Genomic DNA, 27,144 nt, shown 5'->3' with positions numbered 1-27,144 from the left:
CACAAACCTTCTATATGATTTTGGAAAACAACATAGGGGATGAGCGGGATGAATGTCAGTGAATTTGGATTTGAGGAAGGGCGTAGCTGGAAAGCAGTAGAGCTCATGAGCAACTGAAGCAAAGACTCCAGATTGTGCTCTTTGAGCTTTTGCAAAAAATAAAGTTGAGTTTAAGTGAATCTGTGCTTTCCTGAAAAGTCAGTTTTAGCTTTGCTCTTATGCATAGGAAATCCTATAAAATGCAGCCACAGAGGTATTTCTCCACTGAGCAATTTTGAAAGGAAAACCCAAAGCAGAACTAGCATGACCTCATGCAAGTTTCACTGTGCTTTTCATTATGAGCCGAAGGGGGTGCTGGCACTAATTTATAATGTCCATTCAAAGCTATTGTTAAATGCTTACAGTTTTAAAATTAATGTAATTCAGTGAGCAAACTTTTTCTGATAACCACCTATTAGAAAATGCATCTTGCACTACTGGAAGAGTAAAATAAGGAATTTGTTTCTGGAACATACACTGCTTCATCTTTATGAATGTGCATGTTAGGCCTGATGCTGTCATATGGAGTGCACTCAGCATTGTGTGTCAGTAACACTCTGTGGTTCTAAGCTGGATATCTGGGGACTCCAGATGTTAAACTAACCGGCACTTTTACAAAGGCTCTTCCGTCTGGACATCTCAAAGACTGACACACTTCAAAGTAAATCTCAAATAGTAGAGGAAAAAAGTGGGAAATATATGTAAGCTTTGTTTTGTTCTAATTCCTTGAAACTCTGTTTTCCACAAATATTTATAGTAAATTGCAAGTATTCATCAGTTTCAGAATAAACATCACAATAGGAAAGCACATCCCTGTGTGTACTCCACAGAAGTTGATGATAAGAAGTGTTTATTTCCTTGTAACAAGGAAGCACTGATTTCAGAAATTTTAATGCATGTCTGTGCAGGAATGAATACCAATTCCCAGAAATTTGTAGGCATTTGCACAACTGTCTCAAATAATGAGAAAAAATGAAGAACCTCTCAGAATATATATTAACATTTTGTATTACTCAACCTATTGACACAGCAAGATAAAATTACGATATGTGCCTACCTTCCTCACAGCTATGAAGCTGAATAAACCATCAGGCACTGCAGTGTAACTATTGCAGAAGTTCTCTACTATCAAGGGAAAACTTCTGCTTTTAGGGAAAAGGTGAAAAAAAGTTGGCTAGAAGTAGTACATCAAGAAATAGGTAAAAATCTAAGAAAAGCAGAGAAACATCCACAACACAAATGGTACAGATTGAATGAAACAGTATTTTTTTGATGATTCCAACCTCTCTTTTTTTATTACTGTTGCCATACATTAAGCTCCTGGAACTGAGTCCAGCAAGCAACCAGTTCTCCTTTTAAGATGTACTCTGTGGTGTGAAAATCCTCTAATGGATTTATGCTACATTTATAGGTGGTAGAGTCTCCCTTCCAAAGTGGTCTCCTGAATGTATTTAAGTTGTCCTGTTTCAGATTATTGTGTATTATAATAGTAAAATCATTTTCTTAGACCATTAAATATTCAGTATGGTTTGGAATTAACTCTTCCTTCAGTTTGCATCTTGGCATAGGAAGTTTCTAATACCCCGACTTTATTCATCCCATCAATCCTATATTTAACAACAGCAGGGAAATAACACTATGTTGTTTTTATTGGCAATAAATAATTTTACTTGAGCTTTTCTGGGAAAATGTCCAGGCATTGCATCTGTGTTAAGTTATAAGATTTCCAGAGATAGTGGGAGAACAAGTTCATTATCATTTTTGACCCTTGGTGAAAACAGTTCCTTCAGTGTTATTACACATTCCTGTCTGGCAAAAGCAAAGCTTCTTATTTCAGCCTGTACTCATTTAGTAAATTACCTGAACTCTCTTGGTGTTTTCACATTTACAAAGCTACGCTGGGGAAAGAAATTTCATTTTAACCAAGACTGCTGAAATGCTGTGCAGGAATGCTGTGCAGGGACAAAAGACCGACCGCGAAGCCTTCTTCCACAACCACTACCAACTCCAAATTACACTCACCACTTCATGTGTGGAACAGACAGCATCCCCATTCTCCTCCTTCCAAGAACAACCTCTGGCACTGTGCACACCGTACTTCAGACATTCCCACCTGGAGAGGGCAGAAGGGTGCAGTCTCATTCCAGACCACCTCAATCCACACATACTCACAAGTCAGCCAGTGTTTAGCTATGCAACATTCTAAAATACCCATGACCGCTGTATTTTTCTGGACATGTAAACTTTCTTGGCAATAAGTCTTCATTTTTTTCAGCTGTTTAAGTTTTGTTTTTACCATGGAGAAATCCGTGCTGATTTTCTCTTGCAGTCTGTTCTCCTGTTATACATCCATGGGCATGTCATTCACACTAATTATTTTTACAACAGGGAAAAATGCTTCTTGAGGTGAAGATGATGCAAAAACCCAACATTCTTTAAAGGGAAAAGACTACAGGTGAGTTGCTGACATGCAGACCCCTGTTACATTATTTTAGTCCCTAGGGATACTACAAACTTCATTATTCTTTGAATGCCCACCTAAGACTGTAACTTTTGCTCTCTCCAAGTCCTGTTGCTGGTTTCAGGTTTTGACTGGTATCAAGTTTCTCTTAAGTTTTTTTAACAGTGCATAATGTCAACTTTTTCAACTTCCCAACGATGTCCCAGATTTAGTTTAATTGTCTTACAGCTATCAGAAATCAGCTGACAGTTCTTGGAAGTCTTCCCTATTAGAACAAGGAATGCTGATCTTTTTCCTGCAGCTGACACACGTACGTGCTAACGAACCCCTTGACAACCACAGCGCTACCATTTGTCACTTCCTGCAGCAGCTTTACAAATCACCATTTACATCATAACTGAGTATCATGCTGCAAGGAAGAAAAAGCTCTTTCATACTCATTCCTTGTCCTGACTGGTTCACAGATCACAGCACTTGATTGCACCTCATTCCCCTTTGCATGACATGTACAGGCTCAGAAACCCATTGCTCGTTCTCAACCAACCAATGCTCCCTTTCTCCCCTCACTGAAGTAATACCATACATTTTTCTTTACAACTCACAGCAACAAAGATATTCTTCCCATAATGTCTGGTTTTATTACTGTGGTTGCATAGGAAAATAACGACATCATGCTGTGCTTTAAAAACTGTGTCCCTGTCTGCAGTTAACTCATTCCATCTCAGAGATCACTGCATGTGTCTGCATATCGAGTAAGTACTTTAGCTGAAAAGAGATTTTGCACAATCTGAAAATGCCCAGGAGGCAAATTGTTTTATTAAAGTTCATAGTCAAAATCAACTTTGCAGAGGAAGAGTTATCTGTCTTTTCCAAATTCCCTATTACAGCCTGACAGCTTGTGAAAAAGCCTGGCTAAACAATCCCTTCATGTATGTTTAGCAACTGACAGTTTTCTAGAATGTGGGATTTTTCATTTGTTGGGGTTTTTTTGTTCTTTAGTTGGTTGGATTTTTTACATTGCTGTTTAGTAGAACTACAAATCACAGCAGGGATCAATTAGTGTAGCTGTAAATTCTGGTAGCTTTTATCCTTTAAGGCACCATGTGACACCTTTAATTTAAATGTAAGCAGTTCTCTATTACTGTGTTCTGACTTTTGGGCTACTCACTTTTGTGTAAAGGTTAATTTTAATTCCCTCTGTTAAAGCATATGCCCACATGTGAGAGTATTCTACCTCTGGGTGCTGGGGTCTGACACCCCAGCACCAATCTCCTGCCCATCCCTAGACTTCTGAGAGAGCCCCCTGTCCCCTGAGGCTCCCCAGGAATAGATGGGAGAGGGGTTGTGGAACACCCTTTCCTTTCCTCCTCAAAAAAAGAGTTTTCTTCTTGCCTTATTACAAGCAGTGCTTCCAAATAGCACCAATGGCACTCATTTGTGTGGAAGTGAATGAGCTGAGAGCACTAGGATCACATTTCTCTCTGTAATTTAGAATTATTCAAAGAAAAGTGATAGGTTTAAATTTTTCTTTGTAGACTTAAAGGTTTATATTCATTCATTCCTAAAAGGTCTGTGCAGCCCCTATGATCAGGATGAATTTTTTTGATTACACTAAAAGGAAAGCTTCACTGTGAACCTTTTTCCTTTGACTTAACATTCATAGCTCAGTCTTGGTCTCTGCTGATCTCTAGAGGATTAAGTTACATCTTACTTGGTTACATGCAGTAGTAGCCGCCCAGAATGCATCAACCTTAAGGAACTAAACCCATGCTTTTCTCTCTTTACCCCCACAGAGCCATATTTTGTTCTTCTACTCTGAAATTCAGTGAAAAGCAAGGCAGAGTGAAGAGTGATTTCTTCATGGCTGTTAATTTGAATAATGTGCTTTTGATGTTTCATGTCTAGACTCACTTATTAGCCTTCCTACCTGTCTTGGGGTGACTTTATGATGTGTATCCCCTATAGCCGCTCTATGCCCAGACATGATTCCTGTGCCTTTCTGTGTCTTTAACAATGGGTGTGAGAGAATGAAAAAAGCCAGACGAACTTTTCAAAGCAGTTTGTTCTCCAAGGACATGGAGATTGCTGCTGCAGAGCAGAGGCAAGCACTTTCCTGCTTTCCCCAGCTCTTGGCTCCTTTTCTCGGAAGAGAGAGACGAAGAGTTTAACTCCTTTGTTTTCCTGGGACTTCAGTTTCTTCATCGTCTCTTCTGGACTGTTCAAAAACACCAGAACACACTGGGAGACCTTACACCTCGACCCGGAGGGGCCCAAGCCGACCCAGCTCCGAGGAGGAGAAAGCCACACCCACAGAAAGGACACCAACAAACCACACCCACTGAAAATTTACCAGGTTCTCTCCACAGCGAGAGGTTTTATTATTTAGCATTACTCTTTTCCCATTGTGCATTGTGTTTTTCAAATAAAGGGGTTTTCTTTCTTTCACTTTCCTCCAAGGAATTTTTCCTGAACCTGGTGGGGAAGGGTCAGCTGAAACAGGCCTTCTATCAGAGGACGTTCACTTTGGATGTTCCTCCAAATTTGTCTCAAACCAGATGCGTGGCATGGAGTAAAGAGAAAAGACCTGTACTAATTACATTTGATTTGGATTTAATTACTTTGTATTGGGGTAAAGTAGTCACCATGTTGGTTGAGTTCATCATGTCTCTCTGGCTTGAGGTACTAATGTCTTTTTGGTCCCTAGGCCTGTTTGAGGTACTACCAACTTTCTGATTCCCTTCATTGTCATCTGATCTACCAAGAAATACATCAAAACTAATCTTGTCACAAATCCACCACAAGAGGTGTGCACCATCAGCAAAAATACAGCAGACTCCTTGCCTGAGGTAACTTGAGGACAGGAAACTCATTTTCAACTGTCCATTCTAGGTAAATTCCTATACATGAAAGTCTATTTGCCCAATTCCTTCTACTGCCTTCAATCCTCTCCTTTAGTGCCTATGGCATTATTTGAATTACTTTCATATAGTAGAAAGACTGAGATTGACACACCAGACAGTTCTGGCAGTGCTTCATTAATGCTTGGACGTGATGATCTGAGAGGCCTTTTCCTAAAGACCTAAATTAGTATGATTCCATGATTCCCTAAACTGCTGAAATTCTAATGTCTTGTTCCAGGATTAAAATACTGCTTTAGTTCTGTGCTCTAAGAATTACTTGTCTATGTAAGCTTGATAGAATGGTGTGATTATTCATTAACTACTCTTTTTATGCATTCAAAATCTTTCATCATGAATGTGGCAGCAAAAACTTCTTTTCATTCCAAGCAAAGACAAACTGAAGCCTCTCAAAATTCCTGACAATAGCACTTTATGCCTCTGAACAGCTAACAGTCATTGAGCAGGGAAATCAGTTGGGATGATGGTCCCAGAATCAAGTATTTCTTTGTTATTTTTTATAAAGAATTAAAAAGTTCCAATATGGGAGGCAGAAAGGTTTCCACCCAGGGGAAGGTAAAAACTGGACAGGATGCTTCAGCACAACCTGGATGATCCAAAAGCAATTGCTGCTACCCACCCATCATCTGGAAAACTTCTTTGGCACTTTTTTTTTTTTTTTGAAACATATCTGTTCCTACACCTGATTTTATTTCTTTAGTTCTGGAGGTTTTTTGACAAATACAGTTTTTGTATTAAAAAATAGAAGCACATAATCAAAACAGCATGATCAATTCTGTTTGCAATCTTCCATTTTTCATACAAATGGTGATAGATAAACATTTACTTAAGTAAAGACTTGCTTTGTGTGCAAATGACTACTACAATAAAGCACTTAGAAAAGCAGATCAACAGTGGTTTCACTGAGAACAGAAACATGTCTGATAAATAATTCATTTATACCTACTGTGCATAATAATCACTCTTCTTAAGCCAGCATTTCATGGAAAAAATCATCAGTCAACAATTTGTCTGGAAACATGACATGTAGCCTCTCTCACAATGGGAAAAATCTAAACATTCATAAATAAGGCATCTCAGCTTATAAAGAAAATTGAACTCCTTCAAAATCTTGGTTTTCTTGCAGGTTTTACTTGTTACAGAACATCTAACTCTAGATTCTAGTTAAGCACATCTAAGCATGCCTTGATAAGCCTTCTACCTCTGCATATGCATCATAGCTGCAAACCTGTCCTGTCCTTGTACACAGCCCGGACACTCAAAGAAGTTATCATTGGTGTTCAGGACTTGCTGCACTACACAGCTGAAAACAGCAGGAGAGAGGCAGTGCTTTGGTATTTGCAGTGATTACAGCAGGCAATTTTCTGTGACATTCAAGAAATCGTAACACCCAAGAGAAATATTTTTTAGTCTGGAGGACGACTGCTTGTGTTCACTAGCATTACCTTTCACATCTGAGAAAGTATTGGAGCCAAACATACAGCTTCCGTACAAAAAAAATATCATCTTTCAGTGCTTGGAGTCCACATAGATTCAAATGTAAATTACTCAAGAAAGAAAACACTGCTTGTAACAGTGAAGTTCTGATAATTAAACCTTATTGTGTCTATTACTAAGAGTACCAGATACATCAGTGTATTTCACCAATGGCTCCTGACTATTCCACACAGATCATTCTTTGACTAAAGTGGCCGGTGGCCCACGTGTCAAATATCATCCTTTTTCATACTGTTAATCACCACAGCAAGAGTCCTAAAAGAAAGTCAGGTTTGCAAGATGAACTGAAGTTGTGTGATTTTATTTTCTACCATAACTTACATCTAAGGGTCAAACACTCCCAGAAGGAAAAAAAAAAATTATGCATGCAGTTTGTACAACAGATGCAAATGGCAAATGCATACATCCTTCAATATGCTCAAGAGGTGCATCCCAAACCAAGCTGAAATCAAGTCATCTTTCTGCTGGTTTTGAACCAACTCAGAGTTCAGCTAGAGCCAGAATGAGCTTCTCCAGGGACCACGTGAGGCTCAGCATTCATAATTTGCATAGTGACTAGGGACCAGACATCAAAGCGCAGGGTGCTGGGTGGCACAGCTCAGTGACAGGCGCAGGGAGAACGGCAGGAGCCACGATGCACACATGGAGAGGGAAACCCATTCATAAAACATGGATTGGGGGTGGTTATAAAGCATAAAACCTTGTTCAAGGTCACATGCTGGAGGCTTTGCTTTCAGCATTTTACTGACGTACAAGAACAGGTAGAAGGTTGTGTGACCAATAAGTATCATGTCATTTATGTACTCTATGTGTTGCAATAACATCTTATGCTGAATTACTCTAATTAACTTATCCCAAAGGCTTTTGTAATGAACAAGAGACCCATTCTATTGAAGACTTTTCAACTTCTATGACAAATGTAAGAAATTTCTTTATCCTCCATGCAAGCACTTGGAAAACAGGAGGATCATAAGACAAAGTGAACAGAAGCTCATACTAAAGCTAGGTGAGATAGCCTGCTCTCCCCAGCACATTCAGGAACCAACAGAGAAATCACATTTTCAAAGAGAGCTAAACCATTTGGATATAATCAATTTAAAATGTATTATGATATTGCCCTAGTCTGGAAGCAGGATACAGCAATAAATAAGAAAGTCAGTGAAGAGGAATTGGAAAGACCCCTATAAAGATCTGAGGAAAATGGAAATAACTCCCTCAGAGCTTCTTACCAGATGTCAGCAATTTAACTGTTACACTCCGCAAAGCAGATTTATATTTCTATAACCTGGGAAAGATTAATCTGCTGCAGTCAACAAATTACAATTTGAATAATAAATTCCAGGTTTCACCAACATAATCTCTAACCTTGATGAGAAAAAGACACCCATAGTAAATCACTTCAGCAGTCCCTTAAAAGGACAGAAAAATATCAAATAACAAGATATGGCAAATTAAGTGCATGTTTTTAAACTGGATCCTAGCTATATTTTGATTATAGCAGAGGATAAGTGGCATTGATTAAACAGACTGATAATTTAGTCATATCATGCTGGAAGGTCTTGGCTAGTTGCCATATGATTCTGTCTTCTAAGCAGCTATTGCTTTGATCCAAAAAAGTGAATCAAAGGATGTTTACATTTTGGGAGGGGCTATATATCTCCTCAATTAAATTTCTTATAATTTTTCAAAAACTGATAAAATGTCAGAAATTATTACAGCTATATACTTTTAATAAACACAGATTCTGAATGCTGCACAATTTCATAAAGCCTTTAGTCTCCGTCATGACCATAAATTAACTACTTAAAACTGTGCACTGATCTAACTTCAGTGCACTAGAGTTAACTGCGATGAGGTATGCCCTTGGCTGTCCAACCCATAATTAAATTAATCATTGTACACAATTTTCTAACTTTGTATAGAATATATGTTGCATGATGGGGTAACAATCTATTTAGCATATCAGAGGAGGCAAGGATTGTTGGAGTGAGAGCTCCTCTGGACCCAGGCCCAGAGGGAAGCCGAAGCACAGGGGTTGAATTAAAACCTTTGGATAAACTGAGATACATGAAGCCACACCAAAGTGAAACAGAAATACGGATTTTTAACTTTTATTAGAAATATATACTAAGTGCCTTAAACATTAAAAAGCTGTAGCAGAGACCTTAAATACAGTTCTTGCTGCAGCAGTGTTACCTTTTCACTGAATTCTTTACTTTAGACAAAATATAGATAGAATTATACTGTTCATATTTTTTAGACAGAGGGTTCACATAAACAATAAGAGCTGATAGAAACTGTATATGCAAATCTGTGTAATACCTATGTAACACTTGTGTAAGATTTACGATTGTTAGAATTAGACCAGGATAGGTTAAGAAAAGAAAACTAGAATCATGTGTTAATCTTATTGGTCAATTAACAAATATAATCCACACTTCCGTAAGAAAAAAAAAAATAGAAGAAACTAGAATTAGAGGAAGCAGCTGTTTTCTGCCTCCTGTTTGCTGTTGCTGCTTGGCCTTATCATGTAACCCCCTTGAACTCTGCCTTCAAGAAAGCTATGAGACTATGAAATAAAGAACTTAGCACAACAGCAGTCTCCTCTGCTATCTTACCCTGGTCCAAGAAGGAAGGGTATCCCATCAAAAGGTCAACAAAGGATTAATTTGGAAAGATTTCAGAGATCCCAGTCAGTCCTTAGAACTCTACTTACTATCTTACAAGCTAAAATTAATTTACATACATCCTAATTGTTAGTTCTTTGAAAACGTATCATATGAAGAAAATTAGGGAAGCTGAGTATTTGCATGAAATAATAAACAGATTTGAAAATATATACAAAGAAATACTGTTTATATATTTCTACATAGGCCTGATGAACTAACAGCTATAAACAAAAAAGAAACTTTTGGGAAAACTGCATGCACCACAAGGACAAAACCTGTCAAACCCATGGCTACAGAACATGCATGACCTAGAAGTGACAATCTGACTAAAAAAGACGCAGATAAGCAAACAGAATAAAGTCACACATATTCAGGCAGTTTTGCCAAATTCCGAGAAGGGAATTTTTCACAGGTACAATAAAAGTGCAATTTGTAACTCAAACTCATTGGTATTAGTGAGCTACTTTACATAGAGATGCAATTTAACTTGACAAAGAAAAAAACTCTTGTTATTTTAATTGAGCCAATGTTTATTAGTTATACTCTAACATTCTTTATTTCATGCATTGTTTGGTCATTGTAGTTTGAGCTAAAATTGACCTTGGTGTCTGCTCATATACTTAGAATTATTTTTACACAACACAAGCAATCATGAGTGCTCCCATTACACAGGATTCCCAGCAAAATTAGGATCCATTCTTTAGTTATTTGGTCATGCATTACTTGTACTTGATTCAATTCACCAACATACAGAAATCAACAGGGGATTGAAAGAAGCCAAAGAATTTCAGTGCAATGAAGTCTCCAGAAGAGGATCAGCAAGAAAATTGTAACTTGCAAGGGTCAAAGTGAGCTAAGGATTACAAAGTAGGTATTTTAGCAAGAGCCCCTCTCCTCTGGGTGCATACAGGAGAAACCAAGAGCAAAGGAGAAGCCTGTGCTGAGTCCTGTGCCTGGAGACTTGAGCTGTTTTCCACCTGCTCACCTCCATCCACACCACTCTCCTTGCACAACCCTCTCCCACCTTGCTGTAGACAGCCACACTTCCATAATATCAATGGAATATAAACCTGAAAGAATTTCTGTATGCTGTATTAGCACTTCAAAACATTACAAAGGAGGAATATAAAACCCTTGTGCAGGATAGGGGGTTTTTTGAGTAATTTCTACTTTCTACAGAGTTTTGTGTGGTTAAGAGAGAAAGACGCTATTTTGCCAAGTATCAATAAAAAGATAAGAGAGGATGACAGCATTGCCTGACAAAAGCCAGTGAGATATTTATGAGGATAATTCTGATGTGGAAGAAATTTTTTTTTTGTTATTTCCACGAAGAACTTTGTAGAGAAAAAATAAACTGTACTATATGCTGAGCTTTGCAAGGGATTTAAGGTTCAGTTACTACTACAGTTCCCAGGATATAGGTATATTGACAAAAATCTCAGACCCAGCATGCACAGAAAGACACATTTAATAAAGAAAATGAATGTACTTATTTAATTTTTCACTAGCCTGAGCAATGACTTAGACTCTCGTGTTTTCTGAAGAGATGGTTCCTGCACACTTCCTGCTGCTCAAATGCTATGGATAAATCCTTTGCTGCACTTCAGTGCCATTGTAGAAGCACTACTTAGTTGATGTTACCAAGATGATTATTTTCTCTTGACATCACAGAGAGAAAATAATAAAGGAGATGCATTTTAAAACCAACTATTGCCTGAAGATAAAACAGTGATCTGACCCTGTTAGCAATTTCAGTTGAACTCTAAGAAGTACATCTTTAGCCATGCATGTACAAACACACAAAAAACCTCAACACAGTTCCAAATCCTGCCTTACAGTTTGTTTGGGCTTTTTATTTGTTTTTAACACCTGCACTTTCAGTCTACTTACAATTTTATTACTTTAATGTACTAAAGAATTTTGTAATGAAAATTATGTACAAACCCAATTATAAATTGCTGACATCACAATTACAAGACTAGATAATAGAATCCTTTCTGTAGTGTCGTGGGGATTTTTTTTTTTCCAAAACATCACAAGTACCTAGAAATAATCTGGATTTTTAGATCCACTGTACGTAGATTACAAATTAGAATTACTATCATAATTACTATCATATAGTCATTACTATCACACACAAAACTTCACAGTCTGTTGTGCATTTATTGAGTGAGAGTGTTTGACTGCAGAGTTACTGCATTCAGGCACTGGGCAAAAATCCCTGAGCATTCCTGGGATCTGCATGGTATTTTTCTGGACAATGGTAACTGAAGGAGAACAGAACACACCTCTCTGAAGGAGTATTTCCAAGCCTCTGCAACACTAATACAGTTGATGTAACTTAAGGAATGGACAGTAGGCACAAAGGTAGAATACATGGACTGTTTTAACTTTCTTGGATTCTAAAATGTTTTACAAAGACATAAAATCTTTTAATTTACATGTGTGTGTGAACTTGCATATGTATGTGATACCTGGGTTATACATCTGTTGATGTTTGAGCACATTTTTTCAAAATATTTTTTTTTCTTTTTTTTCTAAATGTTTCACAATATTCATCAAGAAAATAATTCTCAACAATAACTTTATTTGAACCAACCGGAACTGACACAAACCAAATCACTGGCTCCAATTGTTGCATTTAGCAGTCACATTTTCACTTATTAACTGAAGACTATTTCCCTTTTCTTTCTCTCACTATAAGCAAGAATTTCAATACACTGCATTTGAGAAAGGGCATTATATGCTTTAAATAAAGCATGTCACTCAAATAATCACTACGCATTCATGTGGAAGGCCACTGTAGATCATCCATCAACTGCAAGAATCACGACAATTGTTTTTATAGACATCTTTCACTGAACTCTAGAAAAATTCTGTTTGTGAATAAAACTGCCACTTCCTGGGTAATTGCAAGAAAATACTTATTTCGCAATGTAGAACACTTGAAAGGTTTTCAGTCAACATCATACTCAATGTAGTGTATTGCAGTAATCTTGAAGCTACCCGGTAGATCCATCAGAAGCTGACCCAGTATTTAGGTGAGCATTGATACAGAGTGGGCTGTCAGACATTCTCTAAAAAGCACTCATTTAATGTTTTTGGCTCCAAATAATAATTTTTAATTCAGTATATTGGTTATCAAAATACAAGCCTGTGTCATATGAATTTGGATTAAACAGTGGGATATTTAGTCTTTAAATAAGAACAAACAGTACATATACTGTTTCAGAAGCAAAACAGGCAAGTAAAGGATAAGCCCTGCAATAAAATCCCTCTCTTCTTTCACTCTTGTCTTCCAATCCTTCCAAGAAAAACCCAAAGCAAAAAGCCAGATACATCAAATTAGGAATTCACACAGAAGGCATAGGAGTAGCTAAATTCCACACAAAACCTCACCAAAAGAGCCAATTTGGGGTGAAAAACGTCAGTTAACAACCTTTAAAAGAGCAGAAGCATAGCAAGTGTCGTAACTTTGAATGCAGCAGCTACATTTTCCTTCCCCGATTCCAACACCTGGCTCGTGGAGTGCCAGTAGCCATAGCAACCCTCTCCATGCCAAGGCTCCCACACCGCCGAGGTGGCTCTGCAGCCCAGCTACCAAACCAATCCCCAAATCCTCCGAATCTCGTTTCCTCTATCTCCGAAGCACATTAGGGGCTTTGTCTTCTTTACAAACTTGAATTCCCTCCCTCTCTCCCCATTAATTTGAGATTGAAGCCCCTTCCATTGCTGATAATAGCTAAGGCAGCCTAAGGCAATGATGCAACTGGATACCATTAGATGCAGCCATTCATCCAAAGTACACTCAGACCCAAATATTTCAGCCTAGCTATAGTACTCTTCAGAAATATTGCAGAAGATCAACACAAACTGTTGTTAAAAGAGAACACAAAGTGGCAGCTATCACACTGGAAGACAGTACACTCGGCCTTTTATTTTTTAAATAGCCTTGTACTCCTTACTCCTTTTCACAGACACATCTGTGAACGTGTTGAGCCACTCTCACTGTAACACACGGGCAAGGCCATGTTTCGGATTCCCAGATTAGCATGTTGTGGCCTGATGTGTAAAACATGCAACCTGTGGTGTACAGTTGTTGGGGTTTTAGTTTAGTCCTAAGGGTTTTTTTCTGTAAAAGGAATTTTTCCCTATGCATGTTGCTAGGGGAACAAATAGCTAGGTTCTTAAGAAAAAACAAAAGACCTGGCTGCTCCTTTTGTTTCTCCTGGGTGTGTGGGCAGTGGGGTCTCTGGCGTTCGGACAGAGAGGAGTCAGCTTGCTTCGGCTGCTTTTCCTTGTGCTGGAAAGCCCCGGGATCCCAAAGCCTCCTTCCCTGCCCCGCTGGAGGCCGGGCTGTGGCCGCCCTGCCCTGCCGCTGCTTCGACCCTTCGCTACGTTGTAGCCGTGCTCGCCCTGCCTGCCCAGACTCCCGGGGGGTTCCCCGCTTGGATACATCGCGTCTGCCACCTGGGATTTGTGCTCTAGCCTGCCGCTCCAGCCTGCCGTTTCCAGCCTGCCGTTCCCGAGAGTCCGGGATCGGCTGCCCAGGGGTTTGTGAAGCCTTTGTCCCATCCCTTCCCGGGATCCCAGGGCACCGGTGCCGCGTGCTCCCCGAGCTCGCTCCGGAGCGCCCCCTGCAGCCGCGGGGGAACCATCGCACCTGCCCTGCTCACCGGGAGCCGCCAGCGCCCCTGCCGGCTGCGAGCGGAACTGCACCCGAGGGGAAAGGGCCTGACAGCCGAGAAGGCTGGGACTGGGTTTGTGTGTGCTGTTACTGCCATAGTTATTGTTGTTTGTTTGACTGGTTATATATATAATAGTAAAGAACTGTTATTCCTATTTCTCACATCTTTGCCTAAAAGCCCTTGATTTCAAAATTATAATATCTTGGAGGGAAAGGGGTTACATCTGCCATTCCAAGGGAGGCTTCTGCCTTCCTTGGCAGACACCTGTCTTTCAAACCAAGACAACAGTGCATAACAATGGTCCCTTTCCTTCCTTTATCCACCTTGAATTTATCTGCAGTATCAGAAGACACAAGATTTGAACGGATCTTAATTTAGAATCTGATATTTTCAGTAGTTACAGAGTTCCTACAGCGTATAAAATAGCATCTCAGTATCAACAAGTGATTTGATTGTCCTGCTAGCATTTCCACACAAAAGGACTAGCAGCAACTCTTTTTGTTCCTACAAAGTAATCACAAGAGTAAAAAGAAAGTTGAAATTGATGTTGGTGCAAGATACAAAAAACAAATGAAGGGCAAATACACAAACTCAGGAAGCCAGCTCTTTTGAGTGATTAGGATGATGTAATCAGTGCTACAACTTCACAGAAAAATTAAGCCAGTAAAGCAGATCCAGTCTGATAGAAAATTCATTTCTTAAAAAAAAATGCAAAAAGAGTAATTAAGAGTAGTGCTCAAGGGATTATTAAAATATGCAGAGTTCATTTTAAAAATTTGAGAAGAATCACCTCCAGTAGAGCTTTCGGCAAAACAGTAATAAAGTTTTTGTGACATAAATAAGAGTGACAGGATAATGTCTCACAAGTATACAAAAAGAGATGCAAACAACTGAAAGATCATTGAAAACTTTTGACCAATATGAAACTTGAGATGCATTACAAATTTTAACAAGACACCTGGAGGATCCCTAAATATAATCCCCCGCTTCATCCCCTGAACACTGTACGATCATAACAGAGGTAACATGAAGTTTTGCTAGTACTTTAACCTGGCAGAAATTTTACTGATGCAAAAGATGCCCCTTTCATGCTTAGCTACTCCATGTCACCTCCCCTCTTCGCCCTCTCCCGTGAGCAGGTCTCAAGTCATTCTGAAATGACCCATGCAGGGAATTAATGGAGTTCAAACCAAACAGGGGAGCGGGGAATAATGCCAGTTTAAGCCATAGCAACATCTCATCTGGTTCATTTCACAGTCTGCTCAAACGGATGGAAGGGAAAGAAAAGCTTCCTCCAGAGGCAGAATTATATTACCTTTAAGTGCTTGTGGAACAGTAACATATACTTAACATTTCAAATAGTTTGAATAGGTGTCTTCTGCAAATTGTAACAAGCCCTAAAAATGTCACCTAGTATAACATCATGTCTGTTGTAGGTACAACACTATGTTGGTAAAACAGCTGATTCTAGAGATAGAGGTTTTGCTAATTCCTAAATAAAATAAAGTATCAGTCCAATCACTTTAACAGGTTTACACTGAAAATACATTCTTTCATTGTGCCAATTTGCTCACAGAGAAGCCTTAATAAAATAAAATTTGATTTACCTTCCTATCAGGCAGAATTTCTAATATAAGTCTACTATAGATCAAGATTAAACCTCTGGCTTCTCTTGGCCTGCATTTTCAGGGGTACCTTGTACATGTGCAAAGTAGGGAGTGAGGGATCAATACCGGCTCTCTGCAGTGCATTTGAGATGCACAGTTTAGGAAGATAATTTTAAGCAGGAATTTTACTAGGGAATTCTGTGTACAATAGCTAGAGGCTCCTTAATTTACATTTGCAAAGGGAATGTAACAGAATGATGCCCTGTTCCACTAGGTACTTTTCGAACACTGTGTAGGAGAGAATTTTTCTCCCATAGATCTTATTTAAATGAAGCACGAGAGAAGAAACAGCCAGAATATTTTAAGTGAAGTCATCTGGCCAGTATCACATGAAAGGACAGTTGCCAGACCACAACTCACTTTCACTTTTGACAACAGATTGCCTCTAAACAGAAACACATGCCTGAGGATTTGGAATTTTTGATTTGAATACTTGAATTTATAAAGTATATTTAAACTAATCTTATTTCAACTCTTTGTTAAAGAATTAGAGCTTCCACAGCATACTCAAAAAATCACACATATGAGAAAAAGAGAAAATGGGATATAGAGCTGACACACACACCACTGATGTGTGCCTGACTGGTGTCTGCAGTGGGAGGACTACTGCAGAGAACCCTCAAGACTTTTGGGGTGTCACCTGAGCAAACAGAGCAGCATGGGGCTGCTACAGACAACTGCCCTGGTGAGAATGCAGTGGCAGAGGAGCAGCTCCGCATAGCAGACATAAAACCAAGTTAACAGGTCACTGGATCAAGTCGACAAATCTGTTTGCTTCTGCAGGAGGGAGGGAAGTCTCTTCATGTTTGAAAAGGTCACCACTGAGTCTTCTGTGACCTTTTCCTTTCATAGTTTTGGAACATTTTAAATCATAATTTTTTAATCATTCTATATTTTATATGCAAATCAGATGGCTGGGGTAGAAAAATCACTATAACACTCTAACAGAGGTGAAGATTCAGAAAGATGAGAGAGAGCAAATGCATAGGCTGGCCTGAAGACAGCAGTTTACCTCCTGCTTTATTCCATCTCTGTTACGGCAATTTTCACCACTGAACAGCAGGCCTGTAAAAAGCTTCGAAGTGGCTTCATTGGTCAGTAAATTGTTAAAATCTCTTATTTTGGTGCAATGCCTGCTGGCAAGATACGGGAAGCTACTTTTTAGAATTGGAGCAAGCAAATGCTTCAGTTGCTGTGACATTCCCTACCTTTTTCATTTCCTTGTTTTCTGTCAATTTTATTAGGCAATCAAGATTAAAGAGTTATTTTACATTGATTAAAAAAAAAATCTTTCAATTTAGATTTTGTGCATACTAAAATCCAAAGAGAGTTCTGCTTCTGAATCAAAACCAAAAGAATTCAAACTACTGTATTTTGTGTTTGTGAAATGAAACAATTTAAGAAGTTATCAGCCAAAGCTCTTAATCAAATTAACTGGAAACTACAAAGGTGAATTAAAAAAAAAGAAAAGAATATGAGATATTTTACACTTAAAGAACTGAACAGTAATAAGCTTCCACCTGTTAACATATTAATAATGCTGTTAAGAATATGATGTGCTTGACACTGTGCCACAGATTTCATAAGCCTATGCAATTTCTTATCTGTCAAGAAGCACTTTTTAGCTACTGCAAGAAATGTAAGAAGGAAGAAGGGGAGAAAGATAGATGAAAAAAATATACTGCATTAGAGCTTGAATGAGATTGTGAAAATCCAGTCACTTGACTCCTTTACCATCAGGCTACATATATTGGAAAATATATAAAAGCCCAACATTGCATCAGGAAATGGATTGTACTGAGTGACCTCACACAACTTTTCCATCTGTGCCATTATTAATATGATACAGACACCGTAAAACAGAGCTGGCAAAGCAGTATATGTTCTCAGAGATGATGGATATGAAGGGAGAAGATAATGCTGATAGAAACAATTACTTGGTATAACAAGCAGGGGATTTTGTAAAAGTGCTATGATGCAATGAGGAAGATAAGTTGATATTCCTAAAAGTCAAATTATTAGATTTGTAGAGCTGAAAAAGTAACATGATGGAAGGTTTTCAAGCTGAGCAAATAAATTAGAATGAATAATTTACCTTATGCTTTGCTCAGAAGAGGTTCTGTAAACTAATGACACTTTCTCCAGATATCTTGCTTTAAATTCCAGATTTCCATGACTTCCATGAGACTTTGACTACATGAATTGTTTGAAATGTTTTACTGTACTAATGTGAAATTCACATTAGTTTTTGAGTTACATATGCTAGACAAAATTCATTTAGTATTTTCTTATGGTTCATGAGTCAAGTGATATTTACAGAAAAGTGAACCTCAAGTCCTCAAGACAGCAATCAGAGCAAAGTTTCGCATAAACTTAAAAAGTAACACTATTGTAGTGGGTCCCAGGAGGACAAGCCTGATTGTTTATTCAGCAAGCCTGTTCAACAATGCGCAGCGTTAAAAAAATAACATGATCTTGCAGACCTTTGTACTGAAGCACAGTAAAAGGTGACCTGCACCACAGTAAGTGCCCAGAGGGAAACTTAAAGACGAATGGATGTTTAATACATGTTGTTGATCAAAATTTTTAGTCTAATTAGAAGATGTGTCAGAGGACAAGATTTTCTTGATAAAAAGTAATTTAGGGCAACTGAGGATCCAGTAGTTACAAGTGACACTGTGTGCTACACAATGCTGAGCAAAGACTGTGCATGCTGTACAGCAACTCTGTGGACATTGGACAACAAGTGGAGAAAAATGTAATCATATTCAGCACAACTCCATCTTAAGGAAACTGCAGGTCTAGCAAGTTCAGCCAAGTGACACCAATGACAGCCTTAGGTCCCATTCACTGCCTCTGTCAGGGAAATGCCACGTTGCTTCTCACACAGCGAGCAAGTCCTACCCTCCTGGATCATTTTTCTGACACTGTGGCCTCAATCATTTGCCCTGTCAACTGTTTAAGCCACCTCAGCTGGGAGCCTCGGTGAGAAGAGCCAGAAGTTCACCTCTGCTATCAGCATTGTGAGCAAGGTCAGCCCAGGGAGAAAGCAAATTACTGCAGAATTTTTATTTTCAATGCCTTAATCCTACCATTGGTCTGCACTGTCAACCCCTTGGGGTTCTAAAAATAAGCAAAGTACAGACTACCTTAAAAAATAAGTTATCCTCTGCTGAAGTGCCAGTTTGACTTGCCACAGGTCTATATTATTCCAGACTGCAGACCCATTTTCCCTCTCAGCCTGTATTTTATGCTAGTGCTCTTGCCATTTTAATGTGAGGTTCAAATACAAGGGTAGCTGTTCCCTGTGCGTGCTGAGAGCATATCTTGTCCTGCAGGAGCAGCAGGCTCTGGGCGGCTCTGGGCTGCAGGATCCGGCCCCAGAGCTGCCACCGCAGCCACAGTTGAAGAAGCCACCCCGCAGTGACCGCCACACACTCGTCACTGAGCCTCAGCTGCGTCAGGAAAGCCAGACTGGCAGAAAGGAGCAAGCTGCTTCAAATCAGGTTCCAGGAAAATCCTGCTGTTGTGGTTTCAGACAAAGTCAAACTCCTCTGGTAACTGAATATTCGCTGCCACTGAATAACCACGCACACCACTGTCCATTTACACTGCAAAGATGTTTGGGACTAGTGAGGTCTCTCAAGATGACAGCAAACCAGTACTTTATTAAAATGAGAGGGAGGCTGTGGTTAATTTGTTGCATCAGTATCTCTAATTATTAATTTCTAATAGCTGCAAAATATGCTACAGCTGACAAAGAGAGCTTTGAAATATCAGTATTTTAAACATTAGCTGTAACACAGACTCAAATTAATGTTCCAATAACTGTTCTAGGTTTGCAAAGATGAATTTTTCAACAAACGTCCTTTGGTAATGTCTGGCCTCTTCTGCTTTTATTGAGCAAAGTATTTTAACTGGCATGAATGTTCACAGAAATTTAACACCTAAAGATGTTATGAAAAAGACTTGTGGGCAATTAATTTTACATTCATAATTAAGTCTGTTCACAGCAGAAGTGTTTTAAGTGTTCATTCACCCTAGAATCAGGAGCAGTAACACCTAACCAATAGTAGCTAAAACTACAGCCCTGACAGTGTCTATACAAATGAAATGTTTGCATAATCAATTTGCCATTAATACATGAAATTAAAAATACATTCTAAGACAGAGGCATGCAAAATGAAATGCTTCTGAATAACTGGTGTAGTTTAGCAAAATGATGATCTATATGTAGATATTGTACAGCACAGCAAAAAGGGTAAAAGCATGGGATATGTTCAGATTGTTGCAAATGATTACTTCCCCAGTGTCACACACTCTGAAATAAAATTCTTTTTGTTATTTTTGCAAAAACAAGGGAAACCATGATCCAACGTGCCAGATTTTTCAGAGAAAAAAAAAAAAAAATCTTTCTGTTTAGATGCTTGTTATTAGTCCTTAAATATCAAGTTTTGGTAACAGCTATTGCTGCTCCCTTCCATAACACCGGAGCAGTCCCAGGTTTAATTTCTGTGTAAATTTTGGTACATATCAAAGGAAGTGCAGATGCATCTCTAACTGTTTCAGCACAGAAGGGAATCTTTTAATAGAGGTATAATCAGCTTAGACATTACTTGACTGATACTTAAAGTGTACTGAATAACAAAGCTCATTAAGCTTGTGTAGCAGTGGGGAACAAAGACAACAGACCCCCTTGTATGTCCAAAGAAGATCTGTTTATTGCCAAAAATCGCCCCCTCTTTATACCCTTAATCTCAACCGACCACAACTGAAACCAAACCGAATTTAACAGAAGGGCAGCCATTGGCTGACACAGCTGCAGTGCTGCTGTCCACGCATCCTATCACCCAATCAGCTTCCCACTCATATGCTGCCCACGCGTTCCTCCAGCCAATCACAATCTCACTGCCAACTGTCACTCACCTGACTCTCTCCCCACTTGCAACTGCCTCTCAGCCCTCACCCAACTTCCAACCATCCAGCCTGCAGCTGTGCCTTGCCCACAGGACCTTCTGGTGAGCGTAAGCCTCAACCGCTTTTACAAACATAACCCCATATTCCACAAGCTTGAATGTCATAGCCATGGTTACCCATCAAAGATCATCCAGAATTTTTTTTCAATTGCTCAACAAATATTTGAATTCATAAGAAATGGGACCCTAAAATCTTATATAGCTATTGAAATACAGGTTTTTAGCCCTTTCACTATGCCACTTTCACTAGCATTTCATTAGGACCAGTATGTTCTACACCATGTAAAAATTACATAGAATCACAGGGGCTGATGGGGACCTTAAAGCTCATCTAATTCCAAACCCCCACCATAGGCAGGGATACCTTTCACTATCCTCGGTTGCTCCAAGCCCTGTCCCACCTGGCACTGAAGACTTTCAAGGATGGGGCAGCCACAGCTTCTCTGGGCAACCTGTGCCAGGCCCTGAGGGAAGGATTTCTTTTAATGGCCCATCTAAACCTGCTCTCTGTGACTGTGAAGCCATTCCCCTCTTGTCACTCCAGGCCCTTATCAAAAGTCCCTTCCCTAGCTCTCTTGGAGCTCTTTTAGGCACTGGAAGGGGCTTAAGATCTCCCCAGAGCCTTCTCTTATCCAGGCTGAACAGTCCCAGCTCCCTCAGCCTATCTCCAGAGCAAAAGTGCCCAGCCCCTAAACATCTTCCATGCCCTTCTCTAGACTCTCTGCCATACGTCCTTATGTTGGGAGCCCCAGGGCTGGACACAGTACTCCAGAATCTGGAACATCCAGATCCTGATCAGAAGTATCCAAATCTCTTTGGAGGAAAGAACTTGGAGAAAACCTCTCTTCAGGAATCAGTCTTACATGCTTCAGTGCTTTCCAAAAGCAAAGAGGGCAGTATCAATACCTCTCCTTACAAGGAACCTGTGACAGACCATGTCCATAAAGGCTTTCCAGTCCTCATATACAAAAACTTCCATAGACGTTTCAGTTGTTTGGATGTGACTTTTGCAGTTCAGACAGGTGAAAGCTTCCTTAACTAAGGGGTAAGTTTTGTGCTCTAGGTATCAAATTTGCCTGGCCTTAATAAAGCTGCAAAATCCCATAGGATGCACCTGTAACAATTTCCAGCATGAAGACCCCACTGCCCTAACGTTCCTTTGCATTGCCACACACCTTGTCAAATTTTGTTAGGTTTTTTAGGTTTCAACCAATAACCGCAAAAGCAGGTAGAGGAACAGGGAGGGCAGGAAATCATCTTACACTTTTAAACAGTGTTTGAGTCACATCTGTCATCTGTGTTCCCTTTGCCCCCTGTGTGCCCAAGAGGGATGGTCTTGGCAGCTTTAGTGCAGCTGGAGCTGAGGTGTCACCCTTTTACTCTGCCAGTCACACGTTCTCCATGCACATTCATTGTCCATTCAAAGCCTGAATCAGTATATCCATGGCTAAGAACAAAGTCAAGTTACAGTAATGTGTGCTGCATATAGCAGTTTTCTCTCTAAGGTTTTGGCATCGGACACAACATACTAATAATTTCACAGTTCCAGTAAAACTTCTGAAAAGTGCCTGCATTTTTGGGTTCAGTAAATGCCGTGGGTTTTTAGCTGGAGATTTAGCATTTACTTGATTGTCTACAGAATTGATAAGGAGCAATGATTTGATATTGCTTGTCCTTAAAAAGTAGTTTTTAATGAAATACAACCAAGCATAAGTCAAAAGTGTAAAATGTTATTTATACTAGATTGCTGTGATCTACCAAGTTTATAATGGTTTTGTGAGGTGCATGCTATGATAACTATTCTTGACATCATGTTCTGTTTTTAAAAACAATTTGTATTAAGCAATTTTTCTCACCAGCTCAGTTTAATTTAAAATTTTATTTTAATTCCATTAAAAAGAAATTTTTGCATATGTAACAAACTTTGTCTCCCATGTTTTAAACATTAAACTACTTTGAAACTTACTGATTTCTGACAAATGAAGATTTTTGAGCTGATAAATTTTTCTCCTGCCTGTAGCATTTTAAAATGCAGTAACAAGTCAAACACTCAGCACAATATCTTTGTCAGAATTTATGACCACAAAGCTGCACAACACTGGAGATTACTTCAATCTAACACAATAATTAAAACATGATCCCTATTATTTAAAATGCTAGGCATGCAGTATTTCTTACACACACTGTATTGGCATTTAAAGAGGAGCTTCACTCATGTACACAGATTTTATGTAGCCTCTACTACTTTTTCATGCCATATGTTTGCAGTGCTGGGTTTGACCAGGAGGAACTGGTCATCCGCATGATGGTCCCATGTCCTGGACAGGCTCAGGGATCATCTGAGATCAGTCAGAATCTGGCCAATAACAGGGAAACAACCACACATTGCTCCTCTAACCTGCAATTAGCAGCTCACTAAGATATTTGCATAGCTATGTTAAGAGCAGTGATCGGATCCCATTTTCCCAGACCTAACACTTTCAGGCAGACTCTATTGACATGTTTGGCTCCTTGACCTTTCATGATTTGATTTTGAAGGCAAATTTCATCACCCTCAGGAGAACTGCATTCTGAAAGTTGCCAACTGTAGCTGAAAACTTCTGTCAGTGTGACTGTGCTAGAAACCACAAAGTGAAATATAATACCAGCTGGGTTCGAACACTTTAGAGAATGTTCCAATGTAGCATTTCATTCCTTTGCCCAAACAGGATATCCACAGTATGTCTAACAGCTTGGACTCCATTTTCTTGGCCTGAAATAATTTTGCATCCTGGCAGGATACTTCATTCCCTCTGCAAATCTCTGTCTTTCACTTAATGCTTCCAAAACACCTAATTTTTCACACCACACTTTGCTCATTATTTAGGGCATCCTACATTTCCAGCAGGGAGAGCAAAATAATTTGAGATAGTATAGCATTAAAATGTGCCTGTGATTTTAAAAATCCACATAAAGTTGTTTTTTGGAGAATTTCAGACTTCAGCTTCTACTAAACTTTTTATTCATTGTGAAATCTGTTTCCAGCATGAAGGTTATAAGTTGTTCTTTTCAGAGAAGAACAGAAGTAACAGATAATGCAGGGTTGATATGGGGCACAGCTAAGTTCTAGAACATTATACCAAATACCAGACCTTTAATTTCTCTAGTTTCATTCCAATCTGAATTGAATCAAAATACATTTGGATTGCCCACTGCAGAACATCCCTGTAAGTAAGATAAACTCATTTTCTTCTTCTTGTATTCAATGGTGAAAATGCTCAACTCTCATTAAACAAAACTTTTGACCTATACTGGTTCATACTGCAATTTTCAGAGGAAGCATACTGCAGAATAAGGCCAAAAAAAAAAAAAAAAGGAATATATTCCCATTTTAATTAGTTCAAAGGTGGTAAAAAATGTTAAACTTGGCATACTTTCAACCCAATAAAATTAAAAACATGAGTCAATGGAAAAAAAGATAGCAAAAGGATAAATGTATAAATGACAGAGTAATTTCAAAATCTAAAGTACTTTTCTAACCAAACTGTACAAGCACTCCCCAGTTATTTTTGGCCAGATATGTTCCCTAGGATTGTGCCTACTTCTTGAGCAATCATTTTCCATTAACATTTCTACCAGTCCAAATTATTCACTTAACTTTGCTGAAGGATAATGCAGGAAGCTCAAAATCATGACTGACATAAATATATTCCGGTCATTTGTGGACTAGAGCTTCTTTCTGGTGATTTCCACGGGATAGAGATTGGTTCCAAAAAGACTTATTACCCATACCATATCCTTATGCATAAAGATACAATAATCACAGAATATGGAAAAAAGTAAGGTGGAAAGGGTGTTAGACCATTTAATCCATTCATTGTAGCTTATGATTCAGAAAGCAATTTGCATAACCTGCTCTAAAAGACTTTCTATGTAATGATGCTTCCTCAGTTTCCCAAAGAAATATTTCAATGCTTCAACTCTCTTACTGTTAGAAAAGGACTTTATATAATCTGAATTTTCCTTCAGGATATTTTCTTCTCTTTTTTCAAATAAATATCAGAATAGTTCTTCATTTTTCTTTGCAGTGGTTGACTACATATTTAAAGAGTTTTGATGAGTCTACTCAGTTTCCACTATTCTAACCCCAAAAATGCCAGTTCCTCTCCTGTTAGGAAATACTGAATTTGCTATTCATGATTATTCTTTATTCTATCCCAGTCCTTCTCCAACTTCTCAGAGTCTTTTTTTTCAGGTACGATGCCCAAAACTGAAGCAAGCACTCTTTACAAAAGGGCTGTGTTTTATGTTTTAGCTTTCTGCTAAAACATATTCCTGAATGTTGCTCATTTAAATAGAAGGTAGTAAGTGGGATTTCAGGTTCTGACTCCAGGTGTACATACAGTGCATCTGTACTCACTCTAAGCTCAGCACTACTAATATGTGCAAGTTTGCAAAGAGCTTTTTACCATATAACAGACTTATATACTCAAATTCAACCTGGGACATCATGAATGAGAGCTCTTCCTGTTCCACTGTTTTAGGGTTGATCCTTTTATTTTATTTCTGTGAGGAGGAAAGATTTGTCAAATATTTTAGGTAATTTTTTTTCCTACAGAATTTTTAAAATATCCCTGCTATGTAGGCAGATTAATAAGTTTATTTTCACTCCTGATTTATAAACTCCTGTTAAAGAAAAACCAAAAAACCAAAAAAAACCCAGAAAATCTAATGACCTTCAATTGGTCAATTTTTTCCAACTACACATTTAAAAAGTATTGTGTGAACACCTTTCTTACTTTTAACAGCAGGAATGCACTCTGTACTGCAAAAGTCAGAACAAGTTATTATGACTTGCTGAGGAAATAGAGGGATATTACAATACAATCAACTTCCTTTATTGATTTTACACTTTGTTCATGCTATAAAAGGAAAAGCGCTTCCTTGACACTGCCACAAGCATATTTGTTGAAAGAACATTTCTAAATTGAAAATTTGAAAGCAAATATTCAAGAAAATGTTGATGCAGTTCGACACTATCATAAACCCCATTTTAATTTATATTCAATTTATATGCTTTCTTAAGTTCTTTTTTCCAGCACTGTTTCAATAAATCAGTAGTTAACACTTTCAAGCAAGTAAGAGTTCATTCAGACTTACATTTACAATGGACTTTAATAACTCTAGGTGACACATTTTTAAAAACTGGAATAATCCAGAAGAATTCAAGCTAATTCTCTGAGTGCTAAGAGAAGTGATAGTGCTTCATCATGCATTTAGCAGTGGTGTTATACAACCTTCACCAGTCCAACTATGGCATGCATGCAATTCAACACCTAAAGCATTACAAATGCTCAATGCAATCAATTCTCTGAAAGTTTGTATCTATGTTTTTACTTATTTTTAATCCTCTGTTTACTCACATCTCTCTTGCATATAAAGAAATTGTTTACAACTTCTTATACAAATTAAAATCAATTGTGCGTGTCAAACAATTCAAAATAACAGCAGTTGTGCTGGTAACTTGCTACATTTTGAGCATGGATGTTGTTCGGAAGCAGAGGAAGCCTTAAATTCAACAAAATTACCCAGTTCTACTGGCTTAACTTCACAGTAGTCAGCTGACTGCTACAGCGGAAGATAATTTGTTCCAAATCATTTTAATGCTATAGAGGCACACTCAGTAATGTTATCTTGGGCAGAAAGGGTACCATGAAGTCTGTCTGAAAGCATCAAATAGCATTTGCACTTAGTGTGAAAAATCTAAACCTACTCTTTTTTCACAATAAAAGTCCAGACTCTTAAAGGAAATGTATTTTTAGCCTTATCTCAAAAAAGGGCAACTGAGCAGTTTCCCACTGCAGCCCGAAGTTTACATAAAGATGATTCCATCTCTAGGTGCTAATCAAAGGTCATTTGTAAATGATCAGAGGATATTATGAAGGCTTGCCTCTATGGAAACTGAGATCACCTTTGTTATCTTCAAGCCATAGCTATGAATATATTTATTGTCCTGTGGGCATATAACAGTGACTGATGCACTGATTAATGTGTGTCTTTTTATGCTATAAAAAGCAAGGAACTAAAACCCTGGGAAGGGCTCTTTCTCCATACAGTTCAGTAAACTCATTTCAGCTTTCATTCACATAGATCTGCAGTCACTGTACAGAAAAACAGCACCCATAGAGCTTTCATGTTGAAAAACAAGAGTCTTTCCGAATTCCTAAATGTTAACCCAAATCCTGCACTT

The sequence above is a fragment of the Coloeus monedula genome (assembly GCF_965178545.1).
Source record: "Coloeus monedula genome assembly, chromosome: 15".
Classification (NCBI taxonomy): domain Eukaryota; kingdom Metazoa; phylum Chordata; class Aves; order Passeriformes; family Corvidae; genus Coloeus; species Coloeus monedula.
The sequence above is the reverse complement of the archived record's forward strand: the minus strand, read 5'-3'. Positions refer to the sequence as shown.